The sequence below is a fragment of the Lactuca virosa genome, chromosome 6 (genome assembly GCF_052849685.1).
Source record: "Lactuca virosa cultivar CGN04683 chromosome 6, Lactuca_virosa_CGN04683_v6, whole genome shotgun sequence".
Classification (NCBI taxonomy): Eukaryota; Viridiplantae; Streptophyta; class Magnoliopsida; order Asterales; family Asteraceae; genus Lactuca; species Lactuca virosa.
The window spans coordinates 156,960,742-156,980,907 of record NC_136431.1 but is presented as its reverse complement, the minus strand read 5'-3'; positions in this window follow the sequence as shown (position 1 = coordinate 156,980,907).

Sequence of the window (20,166 nt, the reverse complement as noted above, 5' to 3'; positions counted from 1 at the left end):
GACTATGCTCGGGGTCCACTACCTGTAATCATGAAAAGCTGAGTTGGTCAGGCTTGGGAGCCTGGTGAGCCTGGTGAGCATATAGGGTTTTCAACCCACAATAATAATAATTTATTAAGTTCACCAATCAACAATAACCCTGATTACTCATTCCCGTTGTCCTCACTTTACGTCCCTAAACACCTAACACAAGGGACTTAGCCTAAGGAATATCATCGGGTTGGACACTACTGCTAAGGGGACTCCTCAGCCATACATGTCCTAAAGGCAACCATGAAGGGGATTGGAGTACACCAATGAACATTTAGTTCATCAACACCTACAAGTTGCGAACTTGCTAGTGTACCACTGGACTGTCTAGAAAGGTCCGTGATCGTCATCTATACTCCGCTAGACGACTACAACACACCAACAACAACACCGACAGCGAGGCCTCTCATCATTTTAACACCCACCGACTATTTTGTCTACCCATGTTCTACCCAACATATTTGTAGATAAAATACATATACAGTTTAAAACTTGTATAAAACATCAATTCAACAGTCACCTCAAATAAACAATTAACATATTTACACATAATACGTATTTTATAGTAAATACTTCATATCTATGTGTAAATTGAAAGTAACTACACACTCACTTGATTCGATGATAATCGGGCAGCAATTCGTTTCCTAAAACGTTCGTTTCTAATAAAACCGGGAGTTTTATTGAGAAACCGGGCTCTGCAAAGGTCGGGCTTCGAAACCGAAAAGATAAATTTTTCGGGCTTCACAGGCACTTTGTGGCGTATTCTGGGGGTTATAATCGATATCGGGGCTTCGGGGAATGTTAAGATGAAGAAAATATGAAGAAAGGGGTGAAAGATGGTGAAATCCCAAAAGTACCCGAGAAGGCTCGCAGGACCCTTCTATTTATAGGGGTCCGAAGTCGGTTCTAGTGGTGGGGTCCGCAGGCGAGGGTGCGCAGGTGGCTGAACGTGCGAAGGCCTTGCTGTCCTCTCCTGATTGGACCGAGGTCTAGTCCGAAGTAGGGGGGAATCTGTGGCATGCTGCGAGGGTTCGGTCTCGTGCAAGAGAGTATGTGTCGCACCGCTATTCGACCACTTCGGATCAGATCATGTGCTCGGATGACTCAGCAGCTCGGACACGTAGCTCGCCTGACTCACCCATTTCGGACACGTGGCACGTTCTAAGCGAGGGTGACGTGGAAAATCGTGACTATGTGAATTTTCTCGGTTTTTGTGCAAAAACTTCTAAAATCCATAACTTTCGCATACGAGCTCCGTTTTTGACGTTATTTATATGCACGCGTAGGTAAAATTACGCTCTACAACTTCCGTTTAGACTACGTCGGCTAATTTTGAGTTTAATTTTTATATTATTATTTTTAACAGACCGGGACAGGAAATCCGTTAAAAATTCATAACTTCTTCATCCGACGTCCGTTTTCGTCAGACTTTTTACTGTTGTGCTACTATTTACGAGACCTTCGATTCTCGTTTAGGTCATGTCGGCTAAAAATCACTCGATCTAAAATTCGAGTTTTTAGTTGTCTACTGCTAAGCTGAAACTTCGAAAAATCATAACTTCCTCATACGAAGTCAGATTTGGGTGTTCTTTTTATACCTACTCTCGGTTTAACGAACACTACGAGTTTCGTTTAGATCACTAAGGCTAAAAAGTAGTTTATCAAAAACTCACTTTTTACGACATTCAGCACCGAGCCGGTTTTGTCGTGAAACTTCGACAGGTCATAACTTCTTCGTTATAACTCGGATTTCGGCATTCTTTATATATCCGTAATCCTTGTCACGACCACTACAACTTTCTTAATAGATATCGTGATGAGACAATGAATCAAGTATTGAACGAATTAGAGTGTAAATTCAATGTAGAATTGAAAGATTTGAACACCGATGTAAATATGATATGTTTGGCTCTATTACGCTTTTGCAAATTTTACAGAGTACAATGAATATTCTGTAAAGACTTCGTTACTAAGACACTAGTAACCACTCCTATTTATAGAAGAGAAAAGCGTACAAAAAATATACTAAGGACTAAACATGAAGCTTCGAATATTATGCCCTAGTAAAATACATTACAAAAATGTTCGAAGACCCTAAATACAAACTTCGACTATTACAACATTTCGACCCTAACAATCTCCCCCTTTGTAATCAAAGTCGAAGTCTTCAGTTTGTAAGTAGAGTAATGGAGTACAGCAAAACTCTTCGAACCTCAGTATACCAAGAAATAATTTTCTTCAATTCCTTATTGTCTCCTTCATTGTTCTTTTTGCAGTGGTTCATACGAACAATCAAGTTCGTATATTGAGATGTAGAATATCTCTCTACTTTGCTAGCTTGGAACAAAAACCGCTTCGCTTTTCCAGCTTTATCCTTTCCAGCAAAAACTATTCCAAATGGCTTTAAACATATTTCTGATGGGTTTTGAGCATTCTAACACTTCCTAAGTGTACATGCAACCCTAATAACCTTGGATCTATGTTTGTCTAATAATCATGCAAAGTTGAATTCCAAGGTTATATTCCTATCTAGCATACATGGGGAACATTTTTAACTTGAATGAAAGATAGAATAACTTACCTTGTTGTTGATTATGATCCTTGAAACCTTGTGAGCCTAGCACCCCAAGTGTGATGCCTCAAATGCTTCACACAACACCAAATGCAAAGGAGTAAACTTTGAGAGAATCTTACACTTGCAAAATCGGCTCTAGCCCTCTTGTTTCTTAGTGTAGCCTATTTTGGTGGAGAATGGGTTTCTTATATAGTGTTGACACATCTAGGGTTACACTATGTAAACCCTAATTACAAAATCGGCTCTAGCCCATGGGTTTGTAAATCCCATGGAGCATCCTATGGGTGGAACCCAACTTGATAATCCATGGAGCCTCTTAGCCCACTATATAAGATATGGAAGATTTACATAATCTACCCATATATTTAATTAGTTATCTTTTGATCACTTAATTAATTCTAAATTAATTCTTGATCAAACTAATTAAATAATATTATTAATATATTAGAACTTATAATATATTAATAAACCATAAGTGTTATTTCTCTCATTTTAGTTTATCCAATTGCATGGTGCCATGCAACCCAAATGGACCATGCCGGGTCGGGTCAAGTACATACCAGAAATAGTTATGGACTTAGACACCTTATCCAACAATTTCTCCATCAGCATATTTCTTTAACTCAGTCTGAGTCAACGAAGGAGCCATTGGAACTTTTACTTCCATTCCCTTTGCAGTAGCCAGCTCCACATCAGTCAGTGCTAGGCACTCATAATAATTCTCAATGAAGATTTTGATGTGAGCAACTCCAAGTTTGAATTCCTCTGGATCTGTGTTTTGCAGAAAAGAAAAGGATTTGTCTTTCAGAAGCAATGCCACTTGTATAAGGTCATACAAGTTCATCAGAGGAAAATCTGCAATAGTGAATTCGCATGTTTTTCCATTTGCCCTGGCCACAACATATTTAACATTTTGAACAATGTTTTCAAAGACCACATCCTTTTTCATGCTTATCACCTTCTTGATCTTGATCAGTGACCAAACATCCTCAGGGGCTTTGCCAAGTACTGCATGAAAACGAATTTTCATATGAGTCCCTTCATCTTTTTCTTTGAAATTGCCTTCGGCTTTGAACTGAGGCATGATGAACATCATCTCATTTATAGGAAAATCCAACTGGCATGCATCAGTGTTTGTAACCACATAACTCTATTTTGGCTTCTTATCAAATGAGTACATGTGATTAAAGGCAACCAAGGCTTCGATTGTTTCATAGTTGTAATGTTTTGCTGGATCACCTTTATTCATGCCCTTCGGATCACCAGCCCTCTGAGTCATGATGCTTTGAATAAGCCTCATTTTCTCGAGTTCAGCTTCAGCTTCAGCCTTCTTTTCTTCTTTAGATTTTTCAACCAGAATTGATTTTCCTTTGTCTTTCGAAGCAGATTTTTCAGTTACGTCTTTTAGCTTCGAACCACTTCCACCAGATTCCAAAGGTTTACCAATTACAATTCCTTTCGAAATTGTTCTTGCAATTGGTAATGTTGTTACGATTGTTGAGGTCACTGGTTGAGCAGACACAATTACTGGTTTTGTTGAAGGGATGCTAGATGGAAATACCTTGCCCACCACTTTCGCTTCTTCTTCTGTTGACTTCCTTTCTCCCCCTTGCACCCCTGTGAAAACAGGAGGGGCAGTAGTTGTGGGAAGAAGACTGGATATGCGAAATAGTGGAGCAAGTTGCTTGTTAAGTATGGCTTCGAACTGCACAAACTTCTGGGATAAAAATTCTAGAGTAATCAACGGTGACGAAACCGGTTTCGTTGAGATCTCCTTCAACTCATTTAACAACTTGATCACTCCTTCAAAATTTTCACTTTCAGACTTGGAGATTTAAGTTATTTGAGGACTCAAACCTTCGTATAGCTTGACAAATCGAGTGACAGCATCACAAATGATATCGACCTTCTGATTCAAGGACACATAATCATGTTGAACAGATAGAATTTCCTTTTTCATGTCTTCACGAAGTTCGTGAATTTGGGAGTTAACATCCTCCCTCACTTTCTTGACTTCCTGAACAAAAAGAACATGTTGTTTTTTTGTTATGCTTCGCAGATCCTTAACTTCTCCCATAAAATCAGATCTGAGAGTTTTAACACGAAGCTCAGAATTCTGATCTGTGTAATCAACCTTTTCTAAAATAACAGACTCTGAGGCTTTCATTATTCCAGAAACTTTGTTGATTACTCTTGATTCAAACATCTTGAGCATAGAATCAACCTCCAAACTTGAAATAGATGAACCTCCGCCAAGATCAGCTTGGGATTGAATGATGGAGTTCAACTTTTGATTAAGAATTTTGTATTGCTTCATTGTCATTAACATATGATCAGGAAATTCTTCTTCTTCATCATGAAACTCTAAGTCTTCGAATGTTCCACCAAACCCTTCATTATCAGTTTCAGTGGGTGAAGATGGTTTGGGTGTATCAGTGGATTGAGAGGAAAAAATGGAAGTAATTGGTTGATTGATGATATATTCAAAGGTTGGTGAAACAGTGGTTGATGTGAGAGGAATAGTAGATGTTGGTGTAACAGAAACCAATGATTCGAAAGGAGTAGAGATAATTGGACCTTGATCTGCATCTTTCGAACCACCTTCACCCATGTTGACATTTGCATCCGTATCAGATACGTGTGCAGGGATGCCTGAAGTTCGAACCTCCTCAAATATTGACTTGGCAATCGAAACTTCGGGTGGTATGATAACAGTCTTCTCAGGAATAGAACTTGTAATGATAGAAGTGAACTCTGGAGTTTCTGGTATTCGTTCATCCTATTCTGTAGACTCAGTAGATAAAACAATCTTTCGAGTCTTCTTCGTCTTCTTCTTTTTTGGTTGTGACAAGTGTTTTGCCATATCTTCTGCTGCTCTTTTCTTGGATCCGTGAGAAACAGGAACAGGTACCTCACGAATTAAAACTCCTTGGTGAGTAATTTGAGGCTTGCGAATCAACTTCTGTGATGGTGACTTTCGTTTGTGAGTGGATTTCATCTTGATTCTTCGAAACATCCCTGTTTTCGAAGGAATAATCACGTTCTCTTGAGTCTCTTCCACTATTGGCTCAATCACTTGTGTTGCTTCAACTGTCACTGCAACATTTTCTGTCTTCTTCTTTGGAGATTTAGAGGATGTTGAACCCTTCGTTTTCTTTTCAGGTGAAGCAGGATCAGCTTTCTTCGACTTTTTGGTCTTCTTTTCGTCGCGTGGCAACAAAATTCCCGTAGGAATAGAAGAATCGAATGTTTTCATATATGCAATCAAAACAGGATTCGTAGGATCCACCCTTTTAAGCATCGCGTCTGGAATCCGAGCAACGTTTGGAAATTCATCATCATTGTCAACAACTTCCTTCGGAAAGTGATAAGATTGAAAAGTAACATTCTCTTCTTCATTTGAAACCAAGATGCCTTCCTTGTTGTAAAAATGTTGCAGAATTAGACTCCAGTACCTAGCACACGAAATGCCATGAACAACATTCGTATGTTCTACTCCTTTTTGGAATTCCTTCCATAGCTGTGTAGAGTAGTCTGCTGGAAGATCATAGTATAAACCAGCCACCATGGCATAAACCTCCATCCTTCCTTTATCTAATCCAATTGTTCTTCCGGTTAAACAACGCAAAAATATCCCAAACAAAAAATTCCATACTTTTGGAAGACCAGACTTCTTAAAGTCACTTATCTTTGACAATGGGGGCTGATATCCCATTTCATTAAACATATGAATTATTTGGGAGAATTGAAATTCAACAAAAGGAGGTGTATTTGGAATGTCAAGAATCTGACAAAACAGTTTCTTGGAAAGCCTAACCTTTTTGTCATTGATTAGGTGAAAAGTAATCGAATCAGAGGCTTTGTTGTATGTGGCAGTAGATCCTGCTTGAGAAAGCCAGGATACCGGAACAGAAAAGGAATTGAACATTGCTTTGGATAAAACAGAGTGTTTTAAAGAAACAATAAGCATCTTGAATTCTTCTGGACATTGAGAAAGTTCACCATCCACATAATAATTGGTAGATTGAATCTTCATAACTGGTGCAGAAGAAGTATCTTCAGTAGAAGGATCGACATAAGCAGTAGTCGCCATTGTTAGGGTTTGAAAAAGATAAAGAACAGAGAATTTGGGAAGTTTTGAGTTTTGATCGCGTAAACGTATAAAGTACTCTTGAACCCCCTTTTATATGTAACCCTAAATGATTTGAATTTGAAGCGGGATGTATTTAATGAGATCCGACGTGGCACCTTGAAAATCGGACCTGTACAGCGGAAAGGTAGCCATGCGTCAAAAAGTGTCTGTCACATCACCTAGAAAACCGGGCAGAATACCATACGTCACGTATACACAGCCTGTCATTATCCCCTTAATAGAATTGTAACCGTTAGAACCCTTCGAATGGAGGCAAGGCTCTTTCACTTTTGGGATAAAAAGCGAAGTCATTTGCCAGATGTTCGAAATCATCAGCCTAAGTTGGTATTACTCAGAACCTCAAGGATTTCGTGTGTGTAGTGTGCCAAAGAAAGTTTAGACAAGAAACAATTTTTTTTTTTTTAATTTTGTGATGTCAAAAATTTAATTTGACACGAAGGCAGTTAAACCCCGGGCAAAGGTTGCTTCGTTAATCATCAAGAGAGATGATCAACAGCTTGTGTATGTTCCCGTGAATTACAATCGAATACTTTTCGATAAGTATCAAAGGGCTTCTTTTAAGAATGCTTCGTGGGTAGGTTCAAAATTTCGTTACATGTCAACCTAAACATAAGGTGATAAAGTGTAACAGAAATTACTTGTATGACCAGTGTAGTCAGTGACAAGTCGGCTTTGAAAAATTTTAACATGACTAGGACATTCGAATGAAACTCACACGGAAATCATATTCATAAAAAATTTGTATACTGGATCTTGTTGGGTAACAAACATCGTGGGTTTCGAATGCTTGATCAAGACCACTCATTCGAAATGAATATGATTTGGAGTTTCGAACATTGGTACAGAAACAAAAGTTTCGTATATATCTGGAACAATGTTCCCCGTCAATTCCTTAATTTGTAAGATTTTTAGGTTTCACTTCCATCACGGACTCATGATGTCAGATCATAAACACAGAGTTTTTATATATCTAAGTCTCGATGGGTTTGATCAGAGACCTCTCGGATATACGTCTTTGTGTGTGATCGTGTAAGAATGTTTTGGATGAAAAAGATTGGTGTAAGACACGAAAAGTACCTCTGTTATATTTTGGACCAAACAGGAAACTCTTAACTCATTGTGAGAAGAGTAAGGTAGCTCAGACACTAATGTGAATATAAGCCTGATTGGGAAGAAATTTTCGTACGAAACATTTCATTAAGGCTTTCGTACACACACATTGAGTCATGGAGGCTTTGGACGACATGCAGCAGCATGCTTCTAGGGACAACCTAACTAATTCGAATAATGAGAAACATATCAATTCATACGAAAAATTTTACCTGACCCTAAAACTGCCTGCATTGTCCCCTCTGAATCATCATCATAAACTGCAACAAAAGTCTAAAAATAAAAATATTTTTGTTGTTTTGATTATTTTTTTTTTAAAATAAAGACCGAACAAACGAAAATCTTTTTGGATTTTTGATTTTTCGAAAATTTAAGGACAAAACAAAAGAAAATCTTTTTGAATTTTTGATTTTTCGAAAATTTAAAGACAAAACAAAAGAAAATCTTTTTGAATTTGTTGCAAACAGACGAATATTTGGCATTCCTTGAAGAGTGACAAATGTACGAATTCGAAGCGTTCGAAGCGTTGACTATGAACAATAACCATTAACTCAATGCTGAAAATAAGTGACAATCATGCGAATTCGAAGCGATCGAAGCGTTGACTATGAACAATAACCACTAACTCAACACTGAAAATAAGTGACAATCATGCGAATTCGAAGCGGTCGAAGCGTTGACCATGAACAGTAACCTCTGAATGCTGAATGACTTTGTGTTATCTTTTATTCAGCGCCTCTGATTCATTCTTTTTCGCCTATCATTCTTCTTTTTCGCATGGAACAGAATTGCCATCGATCATTCCAAGACCTTCTATTATTCGCATTAGAGATTTTTCATCCAAAGCTTTCGTGAATATATCAGCTAACTGATCAATTGTTTTCACGAAATGTACTTCAATGTTTCCATCCTCCACGTGATCTTTAATGAAATGATAACGAAAAGCTATATGTTTAGTCTTCGAATGTTGCACAGGATTATGACAAATTCTTATTGCACTTTGAGAATCACAATATAATGGAATCTTTTTCATATTAATTGCATAATCACGCAATTGACTTTGGATCCATATAATTTGCGAAGTGCAAGCAGCAGCAGCCACATATTCTGCTTCAGCTGTGGAAATTGACACACACGTTTGCTTTTTCGACTGCCAGCTGACTAATTTGCCATCAAGAAATTGACATCCTCCACTTGTGCTTTTTAGATCAAGATTACAACCACCCAAGTCTGCATCTGAGTATGCTTGAACGAAGAATCCAGTTTTCGAAGGATACCACAATCCTAACGAAATTGTGCCTTTAAGGTAACGAAAAATATTCTTCACTGCAGTAAGATGTGGTTCGCGTGGATTAGACTGATACCTAGCACAATTACACACAAAAAACATGATATCAGGTCTACTTGCTGTTAGATAAAGTAATGAACCAATCATGCTCCTATACAACGTTATATCAACAGCAGGTTTGTCCAACGATGGTGTTAGCTTTATGCCTGTTGCCATTGGTACACGAAGCTTTGTGCTATTCGTCAATCCAAAATTTTCTAACAGATTTTTCGTATATTTTTCCTGATTAATGAAAATCCCTTCTCTGTTTTGACGAATATTCAATCCAAGGAAATTATTGATTTTTCCCATCATGCTCATTTCAAATTTGCTTTTCATCAATTCTTCGAATTCTCTAGACAAAGCAGGGTCAGTCGAGCCAAAAATAATATCATCAACATAAATTTGAACAAGCATTAGATGATTCCCCACTTTCTTTCGAAATAATGTGGGATCAACTGATCCTTGTTTAAATTTAGATTGTTTCAAAAATGATGTAAGTGTTGCATACCATGCTCTTGGTGCTTGTTTCAGACCATAAACTGCCTTATCTAAAATATAAACATGATTAGGATATTCTTCGTTAATAAAACCTGGGGGTTGTTCCACATAAACTGTTTCTTCAAACTCTCCATTGAGAAATGCACATTTCACGTCCATTTGATAAACATCAAAATCTTTGTGAGCTGCATAAGCCAAAAATATTCGAACCGCCTCGAGTCTTGCGACATGGGCAAAAGTTTCTTCATAGTCGATTCCTTCTTGTTGTGAATATCCTTTTACAACAAGTCTGGCTTTATTTCGAATAATGTTTCCATCTTTGTCGGTTTTATTTTTAAAAATCCATTTTAACCCGACAATCGAAACATTTTCAGGTTTAGGAATTAATCTCCAAACCTTGTTTCGTTCGAATTCAGACAACTCCGATTGCATTGCAACAACCCAATCTGAGTGTTCCATTGCATTCTTAATTGTTTTTGGTTCAATTTTAGAGATGAAAACATTAAACATGCAAAATTCTTGATGAGTATTCAATACCTCATTCTTTGCACGAATTTGAGCTCTTGTCAGAACTCCCTCTTATGGATTCCCAATAACTTGATCCTTCGGATGGTCTCTTGTCCATTTTTCCATGGGTGGATATGCTGGATCAAATTCCAAAGGGGCATCTTCGTATATTTCATCATTTTCTGAGCTTGCATTCGAACAAGCATCATCAACATTATGCTCCCCCTCAACAACATGCTCCCCCTCAATTTCAGCATTCAATTTTTCTTTCTCCCCCTCGAAAGAATGCTCTTCATCATCTAAAGTATTCGAATCCAATTGCTCCCCCTCCAGTGGACTATCACTCATAGTTTCGCCTTCTTGAGGAGTCAATGGTGAATCATCAGTAAGTTTTGAAAATTCTGGTATGTGATTATCAGGAGCATGAACTTCAGCATCAACTGCATGATCTGAAATTCCAAAAATCAAATCATAATCAGTATCATCCATTTGTATAGATTCAGTTTCAACTTGTGTTTCTTGTAAAATTGGATGATTCGTAAATCTATGCTCATTTGATTTAACATAATAATCATCGAATGTGAGATTGAACGTTTCTTCCACTTTTCGTGTTCGCTTATTTAACACTCGATATGCCACTGAATTGTGCGAATATCCAAGAAAAATTCCTTCATCAGCTTTTGCTTGAAACTTCGAAAGATGATCCTTGAGATTCATAATAAAACACCTACATCCGAAAACATGAAAAAACTTCACATTAGGTTTACGATTATTCAGAATTTCGTATGGTGTAATATTAAATCGACGATGAATGAACGATCTGTTTTGAGTAAAACATGCAGTTGAAACAGCTTCAGCCCATAGATATTGAGGTAAATTCGCATATGCCAACATGGTTCTTGCTGCTTCGCATAATGAGCGATTCCTTCGTTCTACAACACCATTTTGTTGTGGTGTATATGGAGATGAAAAATTATGCAAAATTCCTTTGTCCACCAAAAATGAATCAAGAACTTTGTTCTTAAATTCAGTTCCATGATCACTCTTGATTTTTCTAACAGTCTTCTTCAACATGGTTTCCATCTTTTTGATAAAGTCAATCATAATTTGTGCAACTTCGGATTTGAGCCTGAGAAAATAAACCCACGTAAATCTGGAAAAATCGTCAACAATAACTAAAATGTATCGTTTATTGTTGAGAGTTGAAACAGTCGAAGGACCACACAAATCAATATGTATCAACTCAAGAGGTGCAACAATTTTCGAATCAATTGTGATTGGATGACCTTGTTTATGTTGCTTGCCAACTTCACAAGCTGCACATAAAGAATCATTGTCAAATTTAAGTACAGGTAAACCTCTTACCAGATCTTGTACCACAAGTTTATTTATGTTTCGAAAGTTGAGATGTGAAAGTCTTCGATGCCATAACCAGCTTAAATCAGATGTAGCTTTCGAAAGAAGACATACTGCTGGTTTGCCTACAATTGGATTGATGTCCAAAGTGAACATGTCACCTTTCCTTTTAGATTTCAGTAATATTTCGTTTGTGTTAACATTCGAAATAACACTTCCTTCTTCGTTGAAAAGAACTTGATTGCCCGTGCCCACAACAAGTTGAGAAACACTAATCAAGTTATGTTGAAGACCTTCAACATATGCAACACGATTCACTGCGAATTGTCCATTTGTGATTTTTCCATATCCCATGACTTGACACTTTTGATTGTTCCCAAACTTTACTACTCCAACATTTTTGAGACTTTGAAAATCTCTTAAATTCTCCTTCTTTCCAGTCATGTGACGAGAGCAACCACTATCAATGTACCATTTGTTATCATATTGCTCGTCACACAATACCTGCAATCAATGAAAAATTTTAGGTACCCAAGGCTTTTTGGGTCCTTGGAAATTAGATTTCAATTTCGAATGAAATGAAGAACTTTTAACCCAATCACAAACTTTGGTTTTGAGACTATCAATTAAGTTCACTTCATCATCTAAAGGAACTGAAACATAAGTGTTTGATAGTTTCGAATGTTCACTGACTTTTCCCTTCGCATCTTGAGTTTGTGATTGAACAGTCTTCGCTTTTGTGACAGGTCTCCATGTTTTGACTGAGATATTCGAATCCTTAGATGATGAGCTGTCATTCGAAGAAGTATTGACATACTTTTCGTATGCTTCATGAATTTGCTCTTTTGAATATTTATTTGACTGATACATTTTTCCTCTTCCGTCAAGCCAATGATCAATATTCTTCCTTGAAGTCATTCCTTTTTCCCGAGACGTCCTCATAGTTTCTTTCTTTGTGTAATTAGGAAAATTTGGCTTTTGAGGTACAAAATCAACTTTGGGTTTGGTAACATAAGAGTAAGCATAGGATGTATTAATTTTTGATTTAAAATGTTGACGTTGAAAAACTTTTTGATTTGAATTGGATCTTTCTGAAAAATCTCTTGTTTTGTTAGTTTCAGAAACTTTCGAAAACTTTGTTTGCTTATGTACTTCAGACCTTGTTTGATTTGATTGAGATGATTGTTGAGTTTTTGAAAAAGAATCATTTTTAACGTTGAAAACCTTTTTGATGGATTGTGATTCAGACATCTTTTGAGACTCAATATTTTGCCAAAATATTTTCTTTCGTGCTTGTCTTTTTGAAATGTTGTTTTCCTTCGAAAATTTGTCAATTTGATCTTTAAATTCCTTAGAGTTTAATTTGACAACTTTTTCATTTTCCTTTTCAACACGAATTACTTTCTCTTTTTCAACTTTTGATTTTTCAACCCATTGTTTTTGTGGTTTTTGTCGTTGAAAAATATATGAATTCTTTGTTAAGTTGTTTTCAACTGTGTTTTGATTTGCGAAAAAACCTTCCTCAGTTGTTTTTGAATTATCCTCCTCAACCATCTTCTTGAACTCTGGTTTGATATTCTCAACATTTCCGGTAGTTACGAAAACTTGATTTGGAAAAATGACATCATCTGTGCATTTGAAATTTGGAAAAACCACCGTGTTTGTTTCAAGATAATGTTCACCTTTTTCATTCATCACTTTTTCGAACTTTTGTGTATCACCATACACTTGGTCAACAACTATTTGTGGAATTACTTCTTTCTTTGAAGATTTCTTTTCTTTCGAAACTTTCTCTACATCTTCATCATCACTATCATCAGTTTGGTAATCTTTGAGATCCACGAAGTTCATTTCACTAACTTTCAAAGTTGAGGAAATATCAGTTTCTTTCTCAACTATCAAATCCTTAACTTTTTCTTTCCCTTTAGAATTCGAAGCAACATTAACAATAGACAACTGAGAACAATCAACATCTTCAAGCTCACTAATTTCACTAATATTGTCAGAATTATCTTCAATATCAACAAAATTAGATTGAGAATCAGATGATGAATTCTCAGTCTTTTTCAAAATGTGAATTTGTTCAGATTTAGTCAAAGTATCATTTACAATGTTAACTAAATCATTCGAATCAAGACATTCATCAACTTTGACAATTCCATATCTATACTTGTCATTCGGAACTTTGTCAAAATCAGCTATTTATTTTTCACAGTCATACGAAATGTTATCTACCTTAGCTCTTTCATAAGCTAAAAATGGCAGCAATTTTCTATATTGTTCTTTACTGATTTCGCATGAATGATGAAGTTCAGTTATTTTCCTATATAGTCTTTTAGCAGCATTACAGTAAATGTTTCTTTGTGCTAACAACAGTTTATTATCACTAGATAAATTGTCCCTATCAACCATGATATTCGTTATTTGAAGTTCTAGACAATCTATCTTAGTGATTTTCGAATCTAATTTCTTCTATGTCTTTAGCAATTGCATTGACAGCTTCTTAGCCTCATTGCTAGCAGATACCACAATCGAATCAAAATAAGTAACAGTTTCATCAAAAGATACTAATTCAGAATTATAAGCATGTACTGGAATATTAAAAGATTCAAGAATGTTTCGTACCTTTGTGGTCATTGGTGATTTGTCAGCAGCTTTTGATACGAAGCATCTTCCATGCACTTCGTATGTTTCCTCCTCTGATTCTTCCTCCATTTTTGCAAACATAGCTCCATGGGTTGGATTTAGCATTTCCTCATCATCTGATCCAGATGACCAGATTTGATAAGTACCATCTTCATCCTCATTCGCACCCTTTGCAACCAGAGACAAATTCTTGGCTTTCGCACGAACCTCCTCCAACTTTTCAGCATAGTACGCCTCATCCTTGACCTTATTCTTTCTCTCATCCTTCTTTCGAAGCATACAGTCATTAGCAAGGTGATTAGCACCATTGCAATAATGACAATCAATCCCAACATCTCCCTTTAGCTTCTTCTCAGACTTTCCCTCAACAGGCTTCGAATCTTTCATCTCATCTTTCTTTTTCTCTTCCCCAGCACTTTTACTCAGAAAGTTCCCTTTTGTCTCAGACGACTTTGCCTTCGGATTGAAAGGCTTTTTGAAGAACTTTTCACACGATTGTTTGAATAAAAGGCAACTGCCTCATCATCTGAGTTCATGATGAACCCTTCATCTTCATCCGAAGCATCTTTCTCAGCATCTTTTTCAGAGATCTTCGAAACCAAAGCTAGTGGACCTCCCAACATATCCTTCGATTCTTCAGCTATTTCGTTCACTTCGCTTTCATGAGTCTTAAGTTGGTTGTACAAGTCATTCAATGTTGACGTATCAAAGCTCTGTTGATTCTTCACCATCATGCTCACACTACGCCATTCCTTTCGAAGTCCCATAACAAATATCAGATTGAATTCCATGGCTGATCTGGTGATACCATATCGATTGCATCGATATATCAATTCATTAAGACGATCGTAATAAACTTCAATTGTTTCACCATCTTTCTGTCTGAAGTCCTTCAGCTCCACTAAACATTGCTTCACAGAATTAACTTTCGTCTTCTCACTTCCCTGAAATTTTTCCTTGAGATTGTTCCATATTTCCTTTGCAGTTGTACAACTCCTCACGTAGTTGTAAACAACTGGAGGCAAAGCTCCTCTTAGCTCTCTTACACACCTTTTCTCTGGCTTTTTCAGACGATCAGATTGATTTTCAACTTCAGAGTTTCCAGAGGAAGAACCAATTGGTTGAACATTCGATGGTGGATTGAGATTGCCAGAAATGCAATTCCACAGTTCTTCATCCAATCCATTGAGATAATCCTGCATACGATCAGCCCACTGATCGTAATACTCAGGGATGAGCATAGGAATTTTGGTGGATGATCCTAGAAGATGAGAAAATGAAGTCATGGAATTCAGATTGAATGACGCCATTGTTGTACAGAATAGATCCTTGAGAATTTTTTTTTTTTGAAGAAACTTTGAGAATTTGACAACAAACTGTATGATTCAAATCACAATCACTCTTAGAACACTCGATTCAATGAATTAAGTGCAGAATCGAATCACAGACTTAGATCTAAACAATTTTTCACTTTCAAAAAGTGCGGAAACTTTTGAATCAAAAAGTTGACTCAAAAACCTTTTGAACAAAGGAAGTCAACAGAAGAAGAAGCGAAAGTGGTGGGCAAGGTATTTCCATCTAGCATCCCTTCAACAAAACCAGTAATTGTGTCTGCTCAACCAGTGACCTCAACAATCGTAACAACATTACCAATTACAAGAACAATTTCGAAAGGAATTGTAATTGGTAAACCTTTGGAATCTGGTAGAAGTGGTTCGAAGCTAAAAGACGTAACTGAAAAATCTGCTTCGAAAGACAAAGGAAAATCAATTCTGGTTGAAAAATCTAAAGAAGAAAAGAAGGCTGAAGCTGAAGCTGAACTCGAGAAAATGAGGCTTATTCAAAGCATCATAACTCAGAGGGTTGGTGATCCGAAGGGCATGAATAAAGGTGATCCAGCAAAACATTACAACTATGAAACAATCGAAGCCTTGGTTGCCTTTAATCACATGTACTCATTTGATAAGAAGCCAAAACAGAGTTATGTGGTTACAAACACTGATGCATGCCAGTTGGATTTCCCTATAAATGAGATGATGTTCATCATGCCTCAGTTCAAAGCTGAAGGGAATTTCAAAGAAAAAGATGAAGGGACTCATATGAAAATTCGTTTTCATGCAGTACTTGGCAAAGCCCCTGAGGATGTTTGGTCACTGATCAAGATCAAGAAGGTGATAAGCATGAAAAAGGATGTGGTCTTTGAAAACATTGTTCAAAATGTTAAATATGTTGTGGCCAGGGCAAATGGAAAAACATGCGAATTCTCAGTACTAAGTGCATTGCTCCTAGAGTGGCTAGTGATATAACCTAAGTGGTTAACCTAGCACTTGATAAGGGATAAGATTATTTCTAAATAAAGGCATTGTTATAAAAGTGAACTTAGTTTCTAAGTGTATCTAGATGAATGCCTATAATATGCAATGCCCGTACGCACACCGAAAAATTTTTGTTTCTCAAAAGTTTAAGTTGAAAATTGTTTTGAACATAATTCTACTATAACCGTTTCCAGCCTCACATTAACTTTCCTTAATTAAGCATAGTTGGCCAGGCTATACTTAATTAAAGTCCAATAATGCGTACTCGAATTAGTTATACCAGTAGTATGTTCTATATTTTAAAAACGTTTAGAAATTTTTTTGGCTATAGTTGTGGTTTTCCAAAGGAAAACCGGTATTCTCTATAACCTTCGGCTCTGATACCATTTCCTGTCACACCCCGCTAAAGCGGAAACACGAGGCGTGGCAGTATAAAGGGTTTCATAGCAAAAGTTAAAAGACAACACCAACCATAGTATTAAAAATCATTAAAATTTTACAATGGGTTTGAACAACTTTTAAAAGAAATTACAATGTAAATTGAAATACAACACATGCGACTGCTCCTAAAAGTGAAGTGTCCCTAAGTGCCACTTACTCGATGATTCCTGAAAAAGCATGTAAAACGAGCGTCAACTATAAAAATAGTTGGTGAGTACTCACAAATAAACAAAATAATATTGGTTCCATGAATTGAAATCAAAGTTTTGATAAAAGTTTCCAATAATAAAAGTATATTGTTAAAATGAGTAAAAAAGTTTGTAAAAACAAAGCTCTTTGTCATCATGAGAGATAAAGTATGTTGCCCAAATAAGATGCAACATTCATATTCTCATGGAAGATAAAGTTCGTTACTCAAACGAGTAAACAAGTTTCATTGCTAAAATGAGCAATCAATTTCGTTGCTACAAGGAGCAAACAATTTCATTGCTAAAACATGTATATAAGTTTTCAGTAATAAAAGTTCGTTGTTGTAATGAGAAACAAAGTTCATTGCTATAATTAATAACAAGTTTATTGCTATAACGAGAAACGAGTTTGTATGTGTATGAGCAAACAATGAGTCTCAACCAAACCTATGACTGAATCCCTATCAAGATCTATGCTTATCGTTCCATAGATGAATATGGTATCATGCACTCCAGCAATAGGGCGAGTGAGGAGTTGTCAATTCCTAATAGCGCTATCCATAATGAACATTGGCTCAAAGAGTTAATGGTTAGAGATAAGGGAAGGGCCTTAGTACGATAAGTTCTCATGTTCCGTGTTGCATAGACATACATAGAGAGACATAGCAATAAAATAGCAATCATGTTTGATACAAATCAATTTAAATACAACATTCAAATAATAGTTTTTCGGGACATGCTTTTCCACCCCAAAACATAAAAACTGAAAATAGGGGAGTGCGTGAATACTCACAATGCATTGAGATGATGCAAATGGTGCCTTGAACTACGTTCCACGTGTACCACTACTGATTCCTACAATAATGGTATTCGCTAGTGAGTCTCTAATCGAAATCTAACACTAGTATACTTACTACTACAATAGAATTATGCCAATAATGTGTCAAAATTTAATATTGATAAGTTACAAACATTTTTCTGTGGAAATTAAGTTTCAAAGAATCAATTGTTATATAACAATTTAAGTGGAAAATTTTCATTATTGAAATGTTAATATTTAACATTTTAGAGGTGTTCCAATGATTAAATATTCAAAACTAAATCAATTTAGTTCTAAACTTTCCCAAACTTTGCATTTAAGTTTTAATTGAAGTCAAAGACCATAAGATAAATTTTCTTGAATTTTTGATTTGTCTGACTATTTTTCACGATTTTAGTTTCTTGAATAACCATAAAACCATGAAAAATACTAAACAGTTAATAAAAATTACCAAACTTCAGATTTTGGTTCTAAATGTACTAAACGACTTCTAGATAAATTTTCATGGATTTTGAATATGTATAACCATTTTTCATATATTTAATTCTCTAAATAGATACAAATTCATGAAAAATAGAAATCAGTTTCCAAAATTACTCAAACTTTTTGTATTACTGTTATTAAACATTATTAAGCTGGGAAAAATATAAAAATTGATTTCTAAACTGTTTAACCAAATTTTATGATTTTTGAGCATTTATTCTAATAAAAATTGAAATAAATAGGAAACAGTTTCCAAAATTGCCCAAAATTTTTGTAACACTTTTATTATACATGTAGAAGCTGTGAAAAATATAAAAGATATTTTTCAGTTAGTGTTGCTATTTTTCCTTGTTTAATCCTCTTAAATAAATATTAATTTAATAATAATTATTAAACAGTTAAAGTAAATTACCAAAAATTTTGTACACTTCATTTACAGAGTAAATAATCTGGGAAAAATACCAAATGTAATTTTTATATACTGAAATCCGATTTTGTGTATTTTAGTGTATTTAATCTTAGAAAATAGGAGAAAAATAGTATACAGAAGAGAAAAATCATCAAAAATTTTATGTAGCATCCTAATGTACTACAAGGTGTTCTGGTAAATGTTTATGAATTTTGGATAAGCAGAACTATTTTTCCTGTTTTTAGTCCATAATATACACAAAAATCGAGGAAAAATAGGAATACATTATGAAAAATTCTGAAAATATTTTTCTAAGTCTTCCACAGAGAGTATAAGCTGCGAAAATTATTATATAACCTTTTCAAATTATCTAAAGCCGTTTTATGATTTATTGGGGCTAAACAAAAGAAAATTCAAAACCATACTAAACAGTAACAAAAATCGATGAAACTTAATGAGGGATCATTATTTAGCATAGGGGTCATCCACGAATTTTACTAGGATTTATAGACCCCAGAAAGTATTTTATATGATTTATTGCCCTATTTTCTTGCATTAATTATAGTAATTCGAGATAAATGAATTATCTTCTGGAAATTTACAGAGCATCTTATTTTGTTGATGGGAATCTGGGAAAAATCGGATTTGGTCAGAAAAGGAGTTTTAGATATTTATTTGGAAATAAATCCTTCATGGACATATTTGAAAGCTTTTAACAACATACTTTGATCATCAAGCATCTAAGCTTGAAGATCATCACATGCATGTTGTGTTGAAGACCATTCATGAGTTTGAAATGTTCAAAAATCGTTTTTGATAGAAAACTTAGGGTGCATGTGGTGATTTTTACCCAAAACTTGTAGAAAAGTGCATTATGTTGATTTTGACTTAGGTTTTGGTCCTTGGATTTCACCATTAACAACATGCATGTTGTTTTTGGGTGAAATCCTACCACCATCATCATCAAAACCGTGAGTTTGTGTGTGTGTATGTTTATGTGTTCATGATCTTTCATTAGAATGGAGTAGAAGATGGAGAAAGTCCATGAAAAACAAGTAAAACTTGAAGGAAAAGAGAAGGAAAATGAATGATTTTCGGGTTTACCTTTAAGAACACCTCAAGATGATTAAGATTTAGAGTTCATGGTGTGTTCTATGACCCATTTTCTGGAGAATTTCGTGGTTGAGGGAGAGAGGAAGAGAGAATAGAGAGAAAATGAAGTGAGGGAGTGTGAGAGAGAAAGAGATGGAGTGGGTGAGTGAAATTGATTAATGACTTGGGAAAATGGTGTATTGGGGGGGA